The 24,717-nt window shown below is 38.3% G+C and overlaps 1 protein-coding gene across 1 annotated transcript in view; it reads right to left on the reverse strand.

The window, feature by feature from the left end:
- FTO (FTO alpha-ketoglutarate dependent dioxygenase) overlaps positions 1-24,717 on the reverse strand; it is a 568,183-nt gene that overhangs the window by 195,835 nt on the left and 347,631 nt on the right.

Below are 24,717 nucleotides of genomic sequence, written 5' to 3' on the forward strand. Positions count from 1 at the left end.
TAATAAGCCCACATTATCCACCAGATACTATGACCAGCGTTTTTTTTTTAGTTCTAGCCCAAATCGGAAAAATGGAGTCTGTATCTCCTTTAAACACCATGCTCCCTTTGAGCTCTTACAGAAACATACAGATAAAGGTAGAATATTGATTCTGGTCGGCCTTTATTATGGTAGTCCCCATTACATTAGCAAATATTTATGCCCCAAATAAGCCAACTCCCTTCTTCTTTAAATCACTTGTTAATGTGTTGTTAGACATCTCCAAGGGCCCAATCAATTGAAAAACAAGTGTGCAGTTTTGCAGTCAATTACCCTATTTGATACTTGGAGGACAGTCCACACAACACAAAAAGATTATACATTTTTCTCCCCATCCCCAACATTCATACTCCAGACTAGATTACATTCTCTGCAACCAAACATTACTTACCAATCTCATTCACTCCACAATCTCCCATACATCTTGGTCTGATCATAGTATGGTCATCACTATCTTTAAATGGTCCACCAAATCACGAAACACATTTAATTGGAGACTTAACGACTCTATCCTTACAAACCAGGACATGGTAGAAGAAAATAATTAAATACACCGACGAATACTTCCTCATCAATAAATCTGAGGATACGTCAATTACCAATAATTGGGAGGCATATAAATGTTTTATTCGAGAAGTCTTAATAAAAAATAACGCTAAACAAAGAAATATTAGATCAATTCAGTTTTTCCTCCTTAACAAAAAGACCTAACCACCCAGTAACAAATTCATAAACTAGATCTGACATCCACCCAAAAGCTTACAAACTTAACTATAGCGAGAGACAACCTTAATACATTTTTAACGCAAAACGCTCACATGAGGGCCGTCATTACTAAATTGATTTTTTTTTGTAGAAAGTAACAAGGCAGGCATCTATGGCCAGATCCCTCTAAAAACAAAACTATAATGCATTTTTCAGACTCTCACACATACTTCAGGTAGTTCTATCACTAAAAATGAGGATATAGCAAATGCTTCTTTGTCTTATTACTCTAAACTCTATAACCTTAACTCTGAAGCTATGCATGATAAAATTAATTATATAGAAAAATATTTGGCAACGTTAGAAACCCCCACCTTATCGGAAGAAGATAAACAATCACTAGACTCACCAATAACACTGCAAAAAATTTAAACTTCAATAAAATCACTACCAGCAGGTAAATCTCCTGGCCCAGATGGCCTCACAGCCAAATTTTATCAGCTTCTACAAAATCAACTCGGTCCACACTTATTTAATCTTTTTACATCCATTGACCAGGGCAATGTCTTTTCTTAACGATTATTAGGGGCCTTAATCCCGATTATTCCAAAATCAGATAAACCAAAGGACCAAGTAGGGAATTACAGGCCTATATCTCTCATTAACTTAGACATAAAGATATATGCTAAAATACTTGTGACTCGGATGAACGCGATTTTACCAAAGATTGTACGCCCAGATCAGGTGGGGTTTATAAAAGGTAGAGAGGCAAAGGACAATACAATTAGAGTTTTACATTCATTGTTATTGGCTGCAGATAACACCCCTCTTACTCTTCTTTCTATAGATGCAGAGAAAGCTTTCGACAGGGTGGACTGGCATTTTATGTGGAAAACCTTGTAGAAATTTGGCTTTTCAAATGCTTTTATCACAAGAATTCAAGCTCTGTATAACTATCCATGTGCAAAAATTAAAGTTAATAATAATATTTCACAAACATTTCCCATCTCAAACGGAACATGTTAAGGGTGTCCATTGGTCCCCCCTACTTTTTTGCTATTACGGTGGAAATTCTAGCAATACAAAATAGGAAAAACATGGCTATTCAAGGTATACAATACGGCAATCTCACTCAAAAATGCCTTTTATTCGCGGATGATGTAATTCTCACTCTACAATCCCTATCTACATCACTACCTGCATTAATATATACCCTAGACAAATACAAACAAGCTTCTAATTTCTCAATACATATGGGGAAATATGGGCTATGCCAATCTATCTAACTTCTCAGGATCTAGACTTTGAAACTTATAATACCAATATATGGAGTTTATTAGAAACTTGGCATAAAACAGGGTCACTTATCCTGGTTGGGCAGAATTAACACTGTTAAAATGATGGTTGTGCCTAAATATTTGTACCTTTTCCCAAACACTACCAAAAGCTCTACCTTACTCTTACCTTAAAGCCCAACAAAAAACTGATAAACTCTTTTATTTGGTCCTTTAAAAAGCAAGAATAGCACAATCTACCCTATACCGTAGTTAGGAAGACGGAGGACTCATTGTCCCCAATATAACTAATTATTATAGAGCAGCAAGAGTAATAGCTTGGAATCATGCCCTGTCGCTCCAATTTATGGATTCAGATAGAAGCCTCTTTGTCTAACACCAAAACATATGAGAGATATCAATTGGCTTCCCAACCCAAGTCAGCTAGATCTCACACTCTACTAAACAATAGATACATCAAAGCCACACTTGAGGTAAGAAATCATGTTATCACCCAAGTAAAAGGATTATCTACCCACGTATCCCGTTTGACACCGTTGCTGAATAATTGTCTCTTTCTACATCAGCACTCCTTCACTCATGCAAATACGATTGAGAATTGCCAAAACCTTCCTATATTGTTAATATTAGAATCTGGTACCGTCAAAGGCAGTGTCTCACTAAATGAAGTAACTGGGATCTCCATTTCATAATTGGTACTCATGTTTACAAATTAGGCATGCAAAACATATTAGCTCACATAAACAGAATATTTTAAGATCTCTCACACTTTTGAGAAAATGTGCACCAATCCCGCTATCAAAGTCAGCTCATATATCAATAATATATAAAATGCTTAGAGGCTCGTTCCCCGAGGAAAGGCCCCACATATCTAAGGAAGTGGAAGGCAGAATTATTATTAAACTTAGATGATGATGACTGGAAACAATGTTTTAAGTTTGACTCATTCCTCCTCTATTTCACTAACTTTGTACAAACTTAATTACAAAATACTAGTTTGTTGGTACCTCACACACCAACCATTATCCTAATGCCTCCTCTAGCTGTTGGAGAAGGTGCGGTGAAATAGGAACCATTACTCATATTTGGTGGTCATGCCCTAATATTAACAATTATTGGATGCACGTAGAACAAAACATAAACCAAACCTGAGGTACGACTATCTCTTTGAATCCAAGCATTATCCTTCTCAATCATATTCCATACCTTGGCTGCGCTTATCACAAAAAATTGCTTCATATAATGCTAACTTGCACTAAAAGGCTAATCCCACGGCTTTGGAAAACACAACAGATTCCCACCCTTTCACAATGGGATTCGGAAGTATATCATGTGCTTACTCTCGAGAAAATGCATTACTGTTTTGTGGGCAAATGCGATTTCATAGCTGATATTTTATTTATATGGGAGCAGAGAATCTATAACACTTTGTAATACAATTGTATTCGCTAGAATGGAATTTGATAGGTAATAAGATGAACAGTATACAGGACTCCCTTACCCCCATGTTTCCCTTTCCCTTATTTACATCCTTACCACCTTCCTCCCCTCGTCTCTTTCAATTATTTCATATGCACACCAACTTAAATTTAAAAAATGTGGGTTTCTTTTCAGTACTAAATTGCATTCCTAAATCATATTGTTCTTTTATTTGAACAGTATTACGTATTATTGTATTACCATTGTTTAACCCAATAAAAATATTTAAACAAAAAACAAAACAAAAAAAATGCTTTATTGGAGTGAAAAACAAGGTAAGGGGGATCACACTGCAAGGTAGAAATCTCAGAGACCCTGCGAGCAGAGGCAATAGCCAACAGAAACAGAACCTTCCAGGATAACAGTTTAATGTCAACAGTATGAATTGGCTCAAATGGAGCCTGCCTTCAACACAAGAAGAACAAGGTTGAGACTCCATGGAGGAGCCACCCTTCTAAACACAGGCTTGATCCTAGTCAGGGCCTTAACAAAGGACTGCACATCCGGAAGCTCAGCTAATCTCTTGTGCAGCAACACCGACAGGGCCAATAGTTGTCCCTTAAGGGAACTAGCAGATTAACCCTTCTCCAGGTCTATCCTGGAGAAAGGGATAAAATTCTGGCAACCTTAACCTTATGCCAATAAAAAATCACGCTCTTCACACCAGTGCAGATAAGTCTGCCACACCTTATTGTAGATGCATCGAGTAACTGGCTTACGAGCTTCAATCAAAGTGTCAATAACACTCTCAGAGAAACCTCTCTTGGCTAAGACTAAGCGTTCAATCTCCACGCAGTCAGCCTCAGAGAATCTAGAATTTGATGTAGGAAGGGGACCCTGTTGTAACAGGTCCCTGCGACAGGGTAACCTCCATGGAGGAGATGAGGACATCCCCACCAGATCTGCGGAACCAAGTCCTTTGCGGCCAGGATGGAGCAATTAGAATTACCCATGTTTGCTCTCTGCTTGATCCTAGCCGCCCACATGGGGGAGAAGAGGTAATGGAGGAAATAAGATATATGAGTCTGAACCTCCAGGGAAACCGCTAGAGCATCTATTAGTTCTGCTTGAGGATCCATCGATCTCGACTCCGTACCTAGCTAGTTTGGGCATTTAGACAGGAGGCCATGTGGTCTATCTTCGGCATCCCCCTATCTGGAGCTTATCTCTGCAAATACCTCGGGGTGGAGAGACCATTCCCCGGTTAAAAAGATTGCCTGCTGAGGAAGTCTGCGTTCCCTGTTGTCCACACCCAGAATGTGGATAACTGACAGCATACAGTTGTGGGGTCTCCGCCCATTTCCAGTGATCTGAGAAACCTCTCTCATCGCTAAGGAACTCCTCTTCCTCCCTGCTGGTTGATGTAGGCTACGGAAGTTATATTGTCCGATTAGAATCTGATAAACTGGGACGAATCCAGAAGGGGCCAAGCCTTCAAGGAATTGTATATTGTCCGAAGTTCAAAGATATTGATCAACAATGTGGACTCCTCCTGAGTCCACAGACCCTATCCCTTCCTGGCACCCTAATCGGGCTCCCTAGCTGGATAGACGCGTCGGTAGTCACAATCTTCCAGGAAGGTCTCAAGAAGCACATGCGATTTGGGGACAGGTGATCTGACAGAGCCACCAAGAGAGCAAATCTCTCGACAAGGCGGTCCAGTACTATCTGTTGGGACAGGTCTGAATGGTCGCCGTTCCATTGTCTCAGCATGCATAGTTGTAAGGGTCTGAGATGGAATCTGACAAAGGTAATGATGTCCCATACAAGACACCATGAGGCCAATCACCTTCATACAATGGGCCACCAAAGGACTTAGGGAGGCCTGGAGTGCAAGGCAAGGCTGATGTTAGCTTGCAACGTCTCTGATCAGTTAAAAGAGTTTCACATTTAGCAAACTAGCACACACCTGATGGCACGTGGGTAGAGGGCCACTGCAAACACCTCTCTGTAAGATAGCAGCAACTGGATTCCACAAGCACCAATAATCAGGTTTTTTTCCTGATTATTGATGCTGTGGAATCCGAGTTGCTGCTATCTGATTAGTTAGAAATATCTTAATGGATACCGAGTCTTAAACTGTACACAGGAAAATTCACCCTTGTATGTGTAGTAAGAGAACTCTTTTCCAAGTTTATCTTCCCATCCATGTGACCAAAGAAGACTTAGAAGGAATTCAGAGTGCTCCCTTGTTAGACGGAAAAGATGGTGCCTGTACCAAGATATCGTCCAGGGTAAGGTGCTACTGCGATATCTCATGTTCTGGCAACCGCTAGGGAGAGCTCCAAAACCTTTGTAAATATTCTTGGAGCAGTAGCTAAGCCAAACAGAAGTGCTATGAACTGGAAGGTGGTTGATCCAGAAATAAACCTCAGGAACGGACAATGTTGCCAGTGTATCGGAACGTGAAGGTATGCATCCTTCAGGTCTATGGTAGTCATAAACTGTTCGGTCCTGAAACAGAAGAAGGATTGATCTTATTGTCTCCATCTTGAAGGATGGGACGCTTAGAATTTGTTAATGGCACTTCAAGTCCAGAATTGGACAAAAAGTTCCCCCCGTCAGTGGGAACCACAAAGAGGTTTGAATAGAACCCCTCAGACTTCTTTCTTGATGCAGGTACCGGGACAATTGCTCCTGAAGAGACACAGAGGCCCATTTATCAAGCTCCGTACGGAGCTTGAGGGCCTGTGTTTTTTGGCGAGTCCTTCAGACTCGCCAGAAACACAAGTTATGGAGCAGCGGTCTAAAGACCGGCTGCTCCATAACCCTGTCCTCCTGCTCTGATGTAGGCGGACAGGAATCGCCACAATTCAACCCGATCGAGCTTGAGGGCCCGTGTTTTGAGGCGAGTCTTCAGACTCGCCAGAAACACAAGTTATGGAGCAGCGGTCTAAGACCGCTGCTCCAGTAACCCTGTCCTCCTGCTCTGATGAGGCGGACAGGAATCGCCACAATTCTAACCGATCGAGATTGTGAGCTGCTGGTGCAATGCTGAATAAGGAGAGCGTATTGCTCTCCGCATTCAGCGATGTCTGATGGACCTGATCCGCACTGTCGGATCAGGTCCGACAGACACTTGATAATTCGGCCTCTAGGTCCTGTACGCTACATAAAAAGGCAGTCCTCTTCTCTGGTCTTGAAGACAGTCTGGTACAGGAAAAGGTCTGTGGGAACTTCCTATCTTCGTAGACACTGTCTATACTTAGGGAATCTTAGGTTCCTCAGGTAGCTTAGCCTCTGGAACCTCTAGCGTACACATGGACCTCCTTAGTAGAAAACGCAAATGTTCAATTTTAAAACTAAAAAGGAGGGTTCCTCCGCCGGAGGAGATTTAGTAACAGACGTCGTCGACTCAGATAGTTCACCCTCTGACGCTACAGAGGTTAACTCATCCTCAGATAGCTGAGACATACAGGCTAGATCCGATAGGAATTTAGATTAGTAAGTCGGAAGAACTATGTTTAACCTTTCTCTTACGTGACCCAGAGATAGGTAGGGTAGATTCAGGGCCCGCAGACACCGTTGATTGTAGCTGCGTGGTAAAGTCAGCAGATGGAGAATTAGATGAGCCGTAGGGAACTGCATGTGAAGCGGTTTTTGAGTAGACAGGGCATAAATATCTCGGGTCATAGAATCCTGAGAGGTTGATCGGCTCAGAGGGACTAATTGCGCTATGTATTGGTATACTTAGGTTCCCTTATTAGACTTTAAAATGGTGCTTAGGCAATTGGAAACAAAATTGAGCCAGGCGGGGGAAAACCACAAGCCTCCTGACAATAAAAAACAGGGTATTATTATGCACTATAGAAGGAGTGGAACCCTCTAACATAGTATCAGAGTCCTCATAGCTTTGATATGTAATTCCACAGATGGAGTAAAAAACGTTACAAAAAACAAGTGTTTTTAATATAAACAGGCACCTTTTAAAAATCCCAATGGCTGGAGGCACTCACCACTCTCCTAGACCCAGACAAATGATCAAGTGAAACGCTCTCCTCAGTAAGTGCTGATCTGCAGGCAGGATCACAAGGAAGTGAAAGAGGTCCGCACACGGTCACGTGCTGCGCAGACAGAAACTTCCCCTGCTATGCAAAAAGAGCGTTAATCTAATTATGAGCTGCACAACACTCAAAAAACGAAAGTTGAAACCTGTCTGTTCCCAAGCCAAACGCCAAACCTAATGCAGAACATAAAAATCCCATAATTTTTCCCAATAATCTCCCTAAAAGAGATATTAACCCTTGATCCTATTGAGGTAGTAGAAGAGTCACACTGTGAGCTATAGCAGGAGTCCCTGCTATAACAATAAAGCGGACTTAAAGCCTCTCAAGTGTGATAAGCCTTGTAGCGACGCTCTGACAGGGACCTGAGTGATTAAAAATCAAGCAGTGAAACTCGTCAACACTGATTGCTCAGGAGTTGTTAGTTAACAGCCTGGATGGTTTCGCAGAAAAATTTCCCTGCATCTCAGAACTTTTATCAATACTCTCACTAAGAGGTTTATATGATTACTTAAAAACTCTAAGACCTCTCTTGAAGGGAACATACCCATTACAGAACTATCTGAATCTACTGCCACATCCCTCTAGTGACAAAAAGGCAAAGAATGACTGGGAGGATAGGGGAAGTGGGAGGGATATTTAAGCCTTTGGCTGGGGTAGTCTTTGCCTCCTCCTAGTGGCCAGGTGTTGTATTTCCCAACAGTAAGGAATGAAGTTGTTGGAATCCCCCTGCCTGATAGGAAGAAATTAGCCTATTTCAAAATATATAAAAAATTGAAGGAACAATTTCCCATACATTATAAAATCCTGCAGTAGGTAAAACAAGTAATTTTTGATCACATTAAGGGAAACAAAATTTTATAGTTACAAAAATTAAATTATTGTTTTTACATTGTTAATCTAGGGCATATGTATTTGGGTCTATGTGAATATGAACATTTTTGTAGATATTTTAATAAATAATTGCTATCTGAATATTGTGACTAAGGTTAATTCTTAAGAGATGAATTGGTTCCATCACTCTCAAGTGAATTACAAAGTATTCAGGCACTTTTAGGGTGAAACTTCTCTGGAAGATTTTACAAAACAAAATACACAAAACATTTAGGGCTAGATTACAAGTGAGACGCAAATGTTTTGCACTAGTGTAATTGTGTTTTTTTGTGAGCAATTTTCATATGCTGATATAACAAGTGGAGCAAAATTGCGATTGCGCTAGCACAATCGCCCTTTACGGCTTCAATCCTTTCCATGATCACAGAGCTGTGTTAACTGTTTTCCAAAACTAAAAAGTTGCACAAATCACTTTCAAAAATACATTACAAAGTACACGTTAAACACCAACACTGGCCTAATAAAAATGCACAAAAAAGTTAGAAGGGTTTAAAGATATGAGATCTTGGGGTGTTAGAGAAAAAAAAAAAAGCAGGCCAATGGCTTTAAATATGAGTACACATACAGATACATTGCTAAAGATGTATTTGTGTGTATATTTATATATATATACTGTATAATATATATATATATATATATATATAATATATATATATATATATATTTATTTACGTCTACATATATATTAATATATAACCATGTCTACTAATTTTTCTCATACAGCAACATTGCGGCTTATAAATCCTTTGAAACAGGCTGTGACTGTGGTAACTATGTTGCCATGGGACATAATGTGCGACAAAAAATGATGAGGTGTTCAACATTGCTGCTAATGGAGCAAACTCTTGTCAAGTGTTTACAGCCCTCTTTGGAATACAAGAAGTTAACTCTAGCTCTAACTACCATTAACATGGATGAACGAGCACTATTGAACCACAGTATCATGAGATACTATAAACTACAGTCCTGGCCAAAAGTTTGAGAATGACACAAATATTAAATTTCACAAAGTCTGCTGCTTCAGTGTTTTTAGATCTTTTTGTCAGATGTTACTATGGTATAACGGAAGTATAATTACAGATGCATACCTAAGTGTCAGACACCTAGATTACAAGTTGTGGTTTCATGTTTTAACTCTGAAAAAATGTCTATTTCAGCGTTATACACCGAACCCCGCAGCCATTACGTGACTTGTCGTTATAGCTGTACCGCAAGCATTTTATCCTGTAACGTAACGTCAGTCCTGCACTCAAAAAAATTACGTTTTTGTGTGGGATTTCCATAGCGCTGCCATTACAAGTTTTGCAGTGAGGCTAAAAAACGTGCGTTACAGCCTATACCGACACGATCCGTTACGCTATCTGAGACCATAGTTATAGAGTTTTATGCAACAAAACTGTTACACAAAACTCATAACTAAAGTGGTTACAGAGTACACTAACACCCATAAACTACCTATTAACCCCTAAATCGAGGCCCTCCCGCATCGCCACCACTAAATTAAAGTTATTAACCCCTAATCTGCCGCTCTCAACATCTCCGCCACTAATAAAATTTATTAACCCTTATTCCGCCGCTGCCCGACATCTCCGCCACTATAATAAAGTTATTAACCCCTATTCCCCCGCACCTCAACATCGCCCACACTATAAAATATATTAACCCCTATTCCGCCGCTCACCGACATCGCTGACACTAAATAAAGTTATTAACCCCTAAACCTCTGGCCTCCCAAATCATTGTCACTAAATAAACCTATTAACCACTAAACCGCCAGCCCCCCACATTGCAAAAACGAAACTATTAACCCCTAAACCTAACAAACCCCTAACTTTAAATTAAAATTACAAGGTCCCTATATTAAAATAAATAAAAACTAACCTGTGAAATAAAAAAAAATAAGTTTAAACTATATATTAAACTAACATAACTATTAGACTAAAATTAAAATAACTATCAATTAAATAAATTAAATTACACATTAAAAAAACACTACAAAAAAAAACAGTTACAAAAAATAAAAAATACCAACATCAATTACAAAAAATAACAAACACTAAATTATGAGAAAAACAAAACAAAATTATCCAAAATAAAAACAATTGCACCTAATCTAATAGCCCTATAAAATAAAAAAGATCCCCAAAATAAAAAAAAACCTAGCCTACAATAAACTACCTAAAAAATGGAGATAAGGGAGCCATTTACCAATATTTTAGCTCTGTGTAGTAAATTCAAACTAGAGGTGCAGACCCTATATAACTATTGCAAACTATTATAAATAGGGAGAAAATAAGGAGAAGTAGTCCTTATAAAAAGATAGGGAATTCAGCACTCTCATATCATGAGAGTGCTGAATTCCCTATCTTTTTATAATGACTACTTCTCCTAGCTACAATAAACTACCGATAGCCCTTAAAAGGGCCTTTTGTAGGGTATTGCCCTAAAGAAATCAGCTCTTTTACTTGAAAAAAATACAAAGACCCCCCAACAGTAAAACCCACCCCCCACAAAAACAAAAAACCTAACAAAAACCTAAGCTACCCATTGCCCTGAAAAGGGCATTTGTATGGGCATTGCCCTTAAAAGGGCATTCAGCTCTTTTTCTTGCCCTGAAAAGGGCATTCAGCTCTTTTAAGAAAAGCCCAAACCCTAATCTAAAAAAAAAAAAAAAGTTTTAAAAAACCTAACACTAACCCCTGACGATCTATTTACAGTTTCTGAAGTCTGGACATTCAGGCGGCGAGAAGTCTTCATCCATCCAGGCGGCGTCTTCTATCTTCATCCAGGTGGCATCTTCTATCTTCATCCCGGCTGCGTGGAGTGGGTCCATCCTTCAAGACATCTGGCACAGAGTGTCTTCTTCATACGGTTGCCTGTACACTGAATCTTCAATGCAAGGGAGCCTTTTCAAAATGACATCCCTTGCATTCCTATTGGCTGATTTGATTTTTGAAATTCAAATCAGCAAATAGGATGAGAGTTACTGAAATCCTATTGGCTGTTCAAATCAGCCAATAGGATGAGAGCTACTGAAATTCTATTGGCAGATTTGAACAGCCAATAGGATTTCAGTAGCTCTCATCCTATTGGCTGGTTTGAATTTCAAAAATCAAATCAGCCACTAGGAATGCAAGGGACACCATATAAAAAAAGGCTCCCTTGCATTGAAGATTCAGTATACGGCAGTAACCGTATGAAGAGGATGCTCCGTGCCGGATGTCTTAAGGATGGACCCGCTCCGCACTGCCGGGATGAAGGTAGAAGACGCCGCCTGGATGAAGACTTCACCGCCTGGATGTCCGGACTTCAGAAACTGTAAGTGGATCGTCGGGGGTTAGTGTTAGGTTTTTTTAAACTTTTTTTGGGTATTTTTTTTAAAATTAAAAATAGGTCTAGTTTGGGCTTTTCTTAAAGGAGCTGAATGCACTTTTCAGGGCAAGAAAAAGAGCTGAATGCCCTTTTAAGGGCAATTGGTAGCTTAGGTTTTAGGTTTTTTTATTTTGGAGGGTTGGGCTTGGGTTATACTGTTGAGGGGGGGTTCTTTGTATTTTTTTTTTCTTGTAAAAGAGCCGATTTCTTCAGGGCAATGCCATACAAAAGGGCCTTTTAAGGGCTATTGGTAGTTTATTGTAGGCTAGAGTTTTTTTTATTTGGGGGGCTTTTTTATTTTTATAGGGCTATTAGATTAGGTCTTATTGTTTTTATTTTGGATAATTTCGTTTGTTATTTTTCGTAATTTAGTGTTTGTTATTTTTTGTAATATAGTATTTTTTTATTTTTTGTAATTTAGTATTTTTTATTTTTTGTTACTGTATATTTTTTATTTTTGTTTAGTAGTGTTAGTTTTTTTTTTTTAAGAGCTTTATTGAAAAGAAAAAATTAAACAATACAGATGGTAATAATGCAGGCAACCATAAGAAGAAACAATCAGTACCATACAGCATTGTCCTCAATATAACTACATTGTGAGATCATAATAGTGCTTATAATACAAGCTTAAGTTGGTTTCCAGATCTCGTGATCAAGTAAGCCCAAAAGTTTTTTTGTTTAACATTTTGAACAGTAACTTTAATGTCTTAACGTCCTCATTTTATAATTGAACATGGGCCTTTGAGAGCACTATAGAACATTCCCCCCTGGTTTAAGATATGTATAACAATTGTGGGGTATTAATATTAGATATGATTCAATCTGCTATAACAACTGTCCTGTATATTAGAGCTCTTCTTTCCCAATGTTAGTGTTAGTTTTTTTAATGTGTAATTTAATTTATTTAATTGATAGTTATTTTAATATTAGTCTAATAGCTCTCGGCTAGATTACGAGTTTTGCGGTAAGGTAAAAAAGCAGCGTTAACAGGTCCTAACGCTGCTTTTTCACTACCACACTATTACGAGTCTTGCAGGTTTAGGGACCCCGCACACTTTTTTGGCCTTACCGCAAACCAACTTACGTAAACCCTTTTTTCAATGGGACTTGCATAACGCTGGTATTACAAGTCTGTCCTGGGAGGCCAAAAAGTGAGCGGTACACCCTCTACCTCCAAGATCCGTAACGCATTCTAAAGTCAGTAGTTATGAGTTTTACACTACAACTCCGTAGCATAAAACTCAACTAAAGTGCTAAAAAGTACACTAACACCCAAAAACTACCTATTAACCCCTAAACTAAGGCCCTCCCGCATCACAAACACTAAAATAAAATTATTAACCCCTAATCTGCCGCTTCGGACATCGCCGCCACTATACTAAACATATTAACCCCTAAACCGCCGCACTCCCGCCTCGCAAACACTGGTTAATAATATTAACCCCTAATCTGCCACCCCTAACATCGCCGCCACCTACATTATATTTATTAACCCCTAATCTGCCGCCCCCAACGTCGCCGCCACTATATTAAATTTATTAACCCCTAAACCTAAGTCTAACCCTAACACCCCTAATTCAAATATAATTTAAATAAATCTAAATAAAATTATTATCATTACCTAAATTATTCCTATTTAAAACTAAATACTTACCTATAAAATAAACCCTAAGCTAGCTACAAATAACTAATAGTTACATTGTAACTAGTTTAGGATTTATTTTTATTTTACAGACAAGTTTGTACCTAGCTAAAATAAATACAAATTTACCTGTAAAATAAAACCTAACCTAAGTTACAATAACACCTAACACTACACAACACTTAAATAAATATCATAACTTAAATACAATTAAAGGACCAGTCAACACATTAGATTTGCATAATCAACAAATGCAAGATAACAAGACAATGCAATAGCACTTAGTCTGAACTTCAAATAGGTAGTAGATTTTTTTTAACAAATTTTAAAGTTATGTATATTTCCACTCCCCTTGTACCATGTGATAGCAATCAGCCAATCACAAATGCATATACGTATAGTCTGTGAATTCTTGCACATGCTCAGTAGGATCTGGTGACTCAAAACGTGTAAATATAAAAGGATGTGCATTTTTTTTAATGGAAGTAAATTGAAAGTTGTTTAAAATTACATGCTGTATCTGAATCATAAAAATGTAATTTAACCTGAGTGTCCCTTTAAATAAATTAAATTAGCTAAATCACACAACCCCCCTCCACTAAATTACAGAAAATAAAAAACAAATTACAGATCTTTAAACTAATTACACCTAATCTAATAGCCCTATCAAAATAAAAAAGCCCCCCCAAAATAAAAAAAAACCCTAGCCTAAACTAAACTGCCAATAGCCCTTAAAAGGGCCTTTTTCAGGGCATTGCCCCAAAGAAATCAGCTTTTTTTCCTGTATAAAAAAATACAAATACCCCCCAACAGTAAAACCCACCACCCATACAACCAACCCCCCAAATAAAATACTAACTAAAAAAACCTAAGCTCCCCATTGCCCTGAAAAGGGTATTTGGATGGGCATTGCCCTTAAAAGGGCATTTAGCTCTACTGCAGGCCCAAAGCCCTAACTTAAAAAATAAACCCACCCAATACACCCTTAAATAAATCCTAACACTAACTCCCGAAGATTCACTTACCGGGAGAAGTCTTCATCCAAGCGGCAAGATGTCCTCAACGAAGCCGGCAGAAGAGGTCCTCCAGACGGGCAGAAGTCTTCATCCAGACGGCATCTTCTATCTTCATCCTTCCGGCACGGGTCCATCTTCAAGACATCCGACGCAGAGCATCCTCTTCAAACGACGGCTTCTTAGTAATGAATATCTCTTTAAGTGACGTCATACAAGATGGCATCCCTTAGATTCCGATTGGCTGATAGAATTCTATCAGCCAATCAGAATTAAGGTAGAAAAAATCCAATTGGCTGATGCTATCAAGCCAATAGGATTAAACTTCAATCCTATTGGCTGATCCAATCAGCCAATAGGATTGAGCTTGCATTCTATTGGCTGATTGGAACAGCCAATAGAATGCGATTTTTTTTTCAACCTTTAATTCCGATTGGCTGATAGAACTCTATCAGCCAATCGGAATTCAAGGGACGCCATCTTGGATGACGTCATTTAAAGGAACCTTCATTCTGGAAGAGTCGTCGTAAGAAGAGGATGCTCCACACTGGATGTCTTGAAGATGGAGCCGCTCTGCGCCGGATGGATGAAGATAGAAGATGCCGTCTGGATGAAGACTTCTGCCCGCCTGGAGGACCACTTCTGTCGGCTTGGATGAAGACTTCTCCCGGCTTCATTGAGGACTTCTTGCCGCTTGGATGAAGACTTCTGGCTTCGTTGAGCATGGATGTTCGGTCTTCAAAACTGTAAGTGGATCTTCGGGGGTTAGTGTTAGGTCTTTTAAGGGTTTATTGGGTGGGTTTTATTTTTAGATTAGGGTTTGGGCACTTGAAAAAGAGCTAAATGCCCTTTTAAGGGCAATGCCCATCCAAGTGCCCTTTTCAGGGCAATGGGGAGCTTAGGTTTTTTTAGTTAGGATTTTATTTGGGGGGTTGGTTGTGTGGGTGGTGGGTTTTACTGTTGGGGGGTTGTTTGTATTTTGTTTACAGGTAAAAGAGCTGATTTTCTTTGGGGCGATGCCCCGCAAAAGGCCCTTTTACAGGCTATTGGTAGTTTAGTTTAGGCTAGGTTTTTTTTAATTTTGGGGGGCTTTTTTTATTTTGATAGGGCTATTAGATTTGGTGTAATTAGTTTAAATATCTGATAATTTCTTTTTTTACTTTGTGTAATTTAGTGGGGTTTTTTTTTGTAATTTAGTTAATTGTATTTAATTTAGGTAACGGATTTAATTGTAGTGCAAGGTTAGGTGTTAGTGTAAAACAGGTTAGGTTTTATTTTACAGGTAATTTTTTTTTTATTTTAGCTAGGGTAGCTAGTAAATAGTTAATAACTATTTACTAACTAGTCTACCTAGTTAAAATAAATACTAACTTGCCTGTGAAATAAAAATAAAACCTAAGATAGATACAATGTAACTATTACTTATATTGTAGTTAGCTTAGGGTTTATTTTACAGTTAAGTATTTAGTTTTAAATAGGAATTATTTAGTTATTAATAGTAGGTTTTATTTAGATTTATTTTAATTACATTAAAGTAGTGGGTGTTAGGGTTAGACTTAGGGTTAGGTTAGGGGTTAATAAATTTAGTATAGTGGCGGCGACGTTGGTGGCGGCCAGATTAGGGGTTAATAAGTGTAGGTAGTTTGCGGCGACATTGGGGTGGGAGATTAGGGGTTAATAAATATAATGTAGGTGTCAGCGATGTTGGGGCAGCAGATTAGGGTTCATAAGTATAATGTAGGTGGCAGTGGTGTCCGGAGCGGAAGATTAGGGGTTAATAAGTATAATGCAGGTGTCGCGATATCGGGCGGCAGATTAGGGTTAATAAGTGTAGGTAGGTTGCGGCGATGTTGGGCGGCAGATTAGGGGTTAATAAATATAATGTAGGTGTCGGCGATGTTGGGGCAGATTATTCATAATATAATGTAGGTGGCGGAGGTGTCCCGGAGCGGCAGATTAGGGGTAATAAGTATAATGCAGTGTCGGCAAAGTTGGGACGTCAGATTAGGGTTGATAAGTGTAAGATTAGGGGTTTTATCGGGTTCAGTTAGGGTGTTAGGTGTAAACATAAAAAGTTTTCCCCATAGAACCAATGGACTGCGTTACTGAATTTACGCTGCTTTTTGGCCGTGTTAGACTTTTTCTCAGCCGCTCTCCCTATATGTCTACGGGAAATCGTTCACGAGCACGTACGACCAGCTCACCGCTGACTTAAGCAGCGCTGTATTGGAGTGCGTATGGAGCACAATTTTGCTCTACGCTCACTTTTTGTCTTTTAACGCCGGGTTATAAAAACCCGTAATACCAGCGCTGCAGGTAAGTGAGCGGTGAGAAAAAAATGTTTGTTAGCACCGCACAGCTCCTAACGCAAAACACTAATCTGGCCGTCGTTAGTTTAATATATAGTTAAATTTAGGGTTTTTTAATTTCCCAGGTAAGTTTTTATTTATTTAAAATAGGGATCTTGTAATTTTAATTTACAGTTAGGGGGTTTTTAGTTTAGGGGTTAATATTTCATTTAGTTTTTTTGCGATGTGGGGGCTGGCAGTTTAGGGTTTATTATGTTTATTTATGGCAGTGATGTGGGAGGCCAGAGTGTAGGGTTAATAACTTATTTAGTCGATGTCGGAGCGGCGAATAGGGTCAATATCTTTATATTGTGTGGGCGATGTTGGTGCGGGAATAGGGTTAATAACTTTATTATAGTGGCGGCGATATCGAGCGGCAGATTAGGGGTTAATAAATTTATTTAGTGGCGGCGATATCAGAGCGGCAGATTAGGGGTTAATAACAATATGTAGGTTCAGCGATGTCGGGGCAGCAGATAGGGGTGTTTAGACGTGGGTTTATGTTAGGGTGTTTAAAGTAACTTTTTTTCCCTATAGACATCAATGGGGTTGCGTTATGGAGCTTTTCATTCCGCGATCCCAGTGTTTTTCTAACACTCTCTCCTCATTGATGTCTATGCACGTCAACAGCGCTTGGATTTTGTCGGTATGGAGGTCATCGCCACCATATCGCAGCACAAGCGGCTTTTCTAAAACTTGTAATAGCAGCGCTATGGAGGGTGAAATAACGCAACTTTTGTTGCGTTTGACACCCTCTATAGCGCAAAACTTGTCATCTAGCAGAAAGGATTTTTTGACAATTACATTAAGTTTATGCAAAGAGTCAATATTTGCAGTGTGACCCTTGTTTTTCAGACCTCTGCAATTTGCCCTGCTTGTCAATCAACTTCTGGCCACATCCTGACTGATGGCAGTCCATTCTTGCATAATCAATGCTTGGAGTTTGTTAGAATATGTGGGGGGGGATGTTCACCCCCCTCGAGGATTGACCACAAGTCCTCAATGGATTAAGGTCTGGGAGTTTCCCTGGCCATGGACCCAAATTTCGATGTTTTGTTCCCAAGCCACTTAGTTATCGTTTTTGCCTTATGCAAAGTGCTCCATCATGCTGAAAAGGCATTGTTCGTCACCAAACTGTTTTTTGGATGGTTGGCAGAAGTTGCTCTTGGAGGATGTTTTTGTACCATTCTTTATTCATGTCTGTGTTCTTAGGCAAAATTGTGAGTGAGCCCACTCCCTTCTGAGAACAACCCCACACATGATGTATCTCAGGATGCTTTACTGTTGGCATGACACAGGACTGACGGTATCGCTCACCTTTTCTTCACTGACAAGAATTTTTCTCGGATGCCCCAAACAATCGGAAAGGAGATTCATCAGAGAAAATTACCTTACCTCAGTCTTCATAGCCAATCCCTATCTGTACATTTTGCAAAATATCAGTCTGTCCCTGATGTTTTTCCTGCTCCCTTCTTGACACCAGGCCATCCTCCAAAAGTCTTCGCCTCACTGTGCGTGCAGATGCACTCACAACTGCCTGCTGCCATTCCTGAGCAAGCTCTGTACTGGTAGTGCCTGAGCCCCGCACTGAATCAACTTTAAGAGACGATCCTGGTTGCTGGACTTTCTTGGGATACCCTGAAGCCTTCTTCACAACAATTGAACCTCTCTCCATGAAGTTCTTGATGATCCGATAAATGGTTGATTAAGGTCAATCTTAGTACAGCTATATCCTTGCCTGTGGATTCCTTTTTGTGCAAAGCAATGATAACTGCAGTGTTTCCTTGCAGTAACCATGGTTAACAGAGGAAGAACAATGATTTCAAGCACCACCCTCCTTTTAAAGCTTCTAGTCTGTTATTCTAACTCAATCACATGACAGTGGTCTCCAGCCTTGTCCTCGTCAATAGTGACACCTGTATCAACGAGAGAATCACTGACATGATTCAGCTGTTCCTTTTGTGACAGGGCTGAAATGCAGTGGAAATGTTTCTTTGCGATTAAGTTAATTTTCATGACAAAGAGGACTTTACAATTAATTGCAATTGATCTGATCACTCTTCATAACATTCCTGGAGTATATGCAAATTGCCATCATAAAAACTGAGGCAGCAGACCTGTGAAAATTAATATTTGTATTATTCTCAAGAATTTTGGCTAGGATTGTAGACCAGGGTCATCAATTGTGGACCTCCAGAGATTTTAGAAATACATTTCCCATTATGCTCAGCAAGCATTTCAGCTGGCTGAGCATCAAGGAAATGTAGTTCCAAAACCTATGAGGCCATTCCTTGATGTGTACTAATGATGTTGGTTGCCACTACAATGAAGTTGGACTTTACTTGGCTGCAATAAAGAAATATAGCCTTATGCATAACCTATACATTTGTGAATTCCTTCAATGCATATGTCCCTACCACCTTTATTTAAAGCCTGTAGATTGTAACATTTAAGCCTCTCTAACTGTAGTTCAAATTGTATAAAAGTGCATCTACAACTGCTTGTCTCACGGCAGGACGCTCCCTCATTTTGTTGTTTGTCAATGTAAGTGTAGTAATGTATATTTTAAAATTTTACATAATTCCTATTGTAAGTTTTTATTGTGTTGTAACCTCATGGTTATAATGTACTTTAATATAGCGCTGCATAAAATGGTGCTTAATAAATAAACAATAATAATAATATTCCATGAATCAGGAAGCAAAGAATGCTTATAAAATTAGTACTTTTTGCAAAAATTCCTCAATTTTATTATATTTGTAAATATACTTTAAAGTGACATAAAATTACTTATAATGAGAGCATTTTATTATTGTACTATTGCGTGTATATAACTATGTGTTTAACCTCTGTAAAGATAGTGTAGACATGCTCAATAAAGATAGGTGAAGCGATGCTCAATAAAAATATAGGTGAAGTGACGCTCAATAAAAATATGAAGCAAAGCTCAATAACAAGATAGGTGAAGCGATGCTCAATATAAAGATAGGTAAGTGACATTAAAAAACAACAACATTGGTGAAGCAATCTTAATAAAAAGTGAAAGTGCGATCAATATAAAGATATGAATGATGCTCAATATAAAGATAGGTAAGCAACCGCTAAATATAAAGATAGGTGAAGTGATGTTCAATATAAAGATAGTGAATGATGTTCAATATAAAGATAGTGAAGCGACGCTCAATATAAAATAGGAACGACGCTCAATATAAAGATATGAAGCGATGCTCAATATAAAATAGGTTAATGTGACGCTCATTTAACGATATGTGAAGCAAAAATCAATAAAAAGATAGGTGAAGTGATGCTCATTATAAAGATAGGTGAAGCAACGCCAAATATAAAGATAGGTGAAGTGATGCTCAATATAAAATAGGTGAAGCAACGCTAAATATAAGATAGGTGAAGTGATGCTCAATATAAAGATAGGTGAAGCAATGCTAAATATAAAAAAGGTGAAGTGATGCTCAATATAAAGATAGGTGAAGCAATGCTAAATATAAAGATAGTGAAGTGATGCTCAATATAAAGATAGGTGAAGCAACGCTAAATATAAAGATAGGTGAAGTGATGCTCAAAATATAGATAGGTGAAGCAATGCTAAATATAAAGATAGGTGAAGTGATGCTCAATATAAAGATAGGTGAAGCGACGCTCAATATAAAGATAGTGAAGCGACGCTCAATATAAAGATAGGTGAAGTGACGCTCAATAATAGAAGATAAGTTTAATGCAATGCTCAACTTAACGATACGTGAACAAAAATCAATAAAAAAAGATAGGTGAAGTGATGCTCAATATAAAGATAGTGAAGCGACTCTCAATATAAATATAGTTGATGCGATGCTAAATAAAGAGATAGGTGAAGCATGCTCAAGGATTTTGAATATGATCAAGTCTTCACAGCAAAGCCTCTCTGCAACCTCAATATAAAGATAGGTGAAGCGATGCTGAATAAAAAGATAGGTGAAGCGATGCTCAATATAAAGATAGGTGAAGTGATGCTCAATATAAAGATAGGAAGCGATGCTCAATATAAAGATAGGTGAAGCGATGCTCAATATAAAGATGAAGCGATGCTCAATAAAAAATAGGTGAAGCGATGTTCAATATAAAGATAGGTGATAGGTAAAGCGATACTCAATAAAAAGATAGGTGAAGCGATGCTCATAAAAAGATAGGTAAGCAACGCTCAATATAAAGATAGGTGAAGCACGCTCAATATAAAGATAGTGAAACGACGCTCAATATAAAGATAGGTGAAGCGACCTCAATATAAAGATAGGTGAAGCGACGCTCAATATAAAGATAGGTGAAGCGACGCTCAATAAAGAGATAGGTGAAGCAATGCTCAAGGAAATTTGAATCCAGTCTTCACAGCAAAGCCTCTCTGCAACCTCAATATAAAGATAGGTGAAGCGATGCTCAATATAAAGATAGGTGAAGTGACGCTCAATATAAAGATAAGTTAATGCAATGCTCAACTTAACGATACGTGAAGCAAAAATCAATAAAAAGATAGGTGAAGTGATGCTCAATATAAAGATAGGTGAAGCGACTCTCAATATAAATATAGTTGATGCGATGCTAAATAAAGAGATAGGTGAAGCGATGCTCAAGGGATTTTGAATATGATCAAGTCTTCACAGCAAAGCCTCTCTGCAACCTCAATATAAAGATAGGTGAAGCGATGCTGAATAAAAAGATAGGTGAAGCGATGCTCAATATAAAGATAGGTGAAGTGATGCTCAATATAAAGATAGGTGAAGCGATGCTCAATATAAAGATAGGTGAAGCGATGCTCAATATAAAGATAGGTGAAGCGATGCTCAATAAAAAGATAGGTGAAGCGATGTTCAATATAAAGATAGGTGATAGGTAAAGCGAAACTCAATAAAAAGATAGGTGAAGCGATGCTCAATAAAAAGATAGGTGAAGCAACGCTCAATATAAAGATAGGTGAAGCAATGCTCAATAAAAATATAGGTGAAGTGACGCTCAATATAAAGATAGGTGAAGCAAAGCTCAATAACAAGATAGGTGAAGCGATGCTCAATATAAAGATAGGTGAAGTGACATTAAAAAACAACAACATTGGTGAAGCAATCCTTAATAAAAAGTGAAGTGACGATCAATATAAAGATAGGTGAAGTGATGCTCAATATAAAGATAGGTGAAGCAACGCTAAATATAAAGATAGGTGAAGTGATGTTCAATATAAAGATAGGTGAAGCGACGCTCAATATAAAGATAGGTGAAGCGACGCTCAATATAAAGATAGGTGAAGCGATGCTCAATATAAAGATAGGTTAATGTGACGCTCAATTTAACGATATGTGAAGCAAAAATCAATAAAAAGATAGGTGAAGTGATGCTCATTATAAAGATAGGTGAAGCAACGCCAAATATAAAGATAGGTGAAGTGATGCTCAATATAAAGATAGGTGAAGCAACGCTAAATATAAAGATAGGTGAAGTGATGCTCAATATAAAGATAGGTGAAGCAATGCTAAATATAAAGATAGGTGAAGTGATGCTCAATATAAAGATAGGTGAAGCAATGCTAAATATAAAGATAGGTGAAGTGATGCTCAATATAAAGATAGGTGAAGCAACGCTAAATATAAAGATAGGTGAAGTGATGCTCAATATAAAGATAGGTGAAGCAATGCTAAATATAAAGATAGGTGAAGTGATGCTCAATATAAAGATAGGTGAAGCGACGCTCAATATAAAGATAGGTGAAGCGACGCTCAATATAAAGATCGGTGAAGTGACGCTCAATATAAAGATAAGTTAATGCAATGCTCAACTTAACGATACGTGAAGCAAAAATCAATAAAAAGATAGGTGAAGTGATGCTCAATATAAAGATAGGTGAAGCGACTCTCAATATAAATATAGTTGATGCGATGCTAAATAAAGAGATAGGTGAAGCGATGCTCAAGGGATTTTGAATATGATCAAGTCTTCACAGCAAAGCCTCTCTGCAACCTCAATATAAAGATAGGTGAAGAGATGCTGAATAAAAAGATAGGTGAAGCGATGCTCAATATAAAGATAGGTGAAGTGATGCTCAATATAAAGATAGGTGAAGCGATGCTCAATATAAAGATAGGTGAAGCGATGCTCAATAAAAAGATAGGTGAAGCGATGTTCAATATAAAGATAGGTGATAGGTAAAGCGATACTCAATAAAAAGATAGGTGAAGCGATGCTCAATAAAAAGATAGGTGAAGCAACGCTCAATATAAAGATAGGTGAAGCGACGCTCAATATAAAGATAGGTGAAGCGACGCTCAATAAAGAGATAGGTGAAGCAATGCTCAAGGAAATTTGAATCCAGTCTTCACAGCAAAGCCTCTCTGCAACCTCAATATAAAGATAGGTGAAGCGATGCTCAATATAAAGATAGGTGAAGTGATGCTCAATATAAAGATAGGTGAAGCGATGCTCAATAAAAAGATAGGTGAAGCGATGCTCAATAAAAAGATAGGTGAAGCGATGCTCAATAAAAAGATAGGTGAAGCGATGCTCAATAAAAAGATAGGTGAAGCGACACTCAATAAAGAGATAGGTGAAGCGATGCTCAATAAAAAGATAGGTGAAGCGATGCTCAATAAAAAGATGGGTGAAGCGATGCTCAATATAAAGATAGGTGAAGCAACGCTCAATAAAGAGATAGGTGAAGCAATGCTCAAGGAATTTTGAATATGATCCAGTCTTCACAGCAAAGCCTCTCTGCAACCTCATGAGTGGAGCATCTATAAATCTAGGTCACTGTATAAATGTCATCCATGCTGCGCAATAGTGGTCATTGGGAATTGTAGTACAATACATGTCCAGATGAGAAATAGAGGAGGTTCTTACAGTTCCAGAGAATAAGAAAAAAACACATATTTGTGGTTTTAAAGAACATCAAGTAAAACTTGTTTCTAACAGATACTAATAAAACATAAAATACGACTTTACTAAAATGAAAAAGTACAAGCTGCTTAGTCAGTAGTGATAAACTGCAACAAATCCCAACTGTTGAATTCTTTTACATAAAAATAGTAATACGCAGCAGTGCACACACTCAAAAACAATGTAGCTTAGATTTACTTTATGCACATATTGAATTGCTGCGTCATCTCTGCTCTTTCTCAAGTCTCTTAGATACTTTTTATAGTACATCATTTTATTATTGCACTTTTGCTTGCAGAGAACAATGTGTTTAATCCCTTGCAAAGTTTTAGGGTGGCATTGCACTATTGGTATGGCGCTGAACACGGCTGCTTGACCAATCAAGGAAGGAATATGTGTACATTAATCAATCACCAGCTGTGTTCAACTCAGGATTACCACATTGAGCCCACGGCAGAACGCTATTTTGCTGTGAGGTGATGTTTCCACCTCTTAGCGAATAGCATGCTAGTTATCCGGCTTGGCGCCAGCTGGCCTGCACGACTATTGCCTAAGAGGTGGAAACGTCACATCACAGCAAAACATAGTTCTGCCGTGGGCGGCCTGAGCAGCTCAGTGCAGCGAACGCTTCAAACAAATAAAGGAACTTTCAGCATGATATATTTAATACTTCATGACTAAAAAGTCCCCTTTATTTGATTCAATTGTAAATCCTAGCGTTTCACAAACGCTAGGATTTACCATCACTTTATGAAGTCTGCCACCTTCCATTTAACCACTTGGCTGGCAGAAGCTTACCAAGGTATATCTCAAAACATTTTTATTAATTTCTTGTTTCAATACATTGTTTTTGTTTTAACTAAATGTATTTATGAACAAATTATAAATATAAAAAAGTGCATGTGAAAAAATTTTGCTCTTTCAAAGATTGCTGTATTCTCATGCTACCGGTAATATCACAGAGATCCTATATTGTCAGCCACTACTTTGTGAATAAGGTCTAACAATATCTTATTCAGT

The sequence above is a fragment of the Bombina bombina genome, chromosome 1 (assembly GCF_027579735.1).
Source record: "Bombina bombina isolate aBomBom1 chromosome 1, aBomBom1.pri, whole genome shotgun sequence".
Lineage (NCBI taxonomy): Eukaryota > Metazoa > Chordata > Amphibia > Anura > Bombinatoridae > Bombina > Bombina bombina.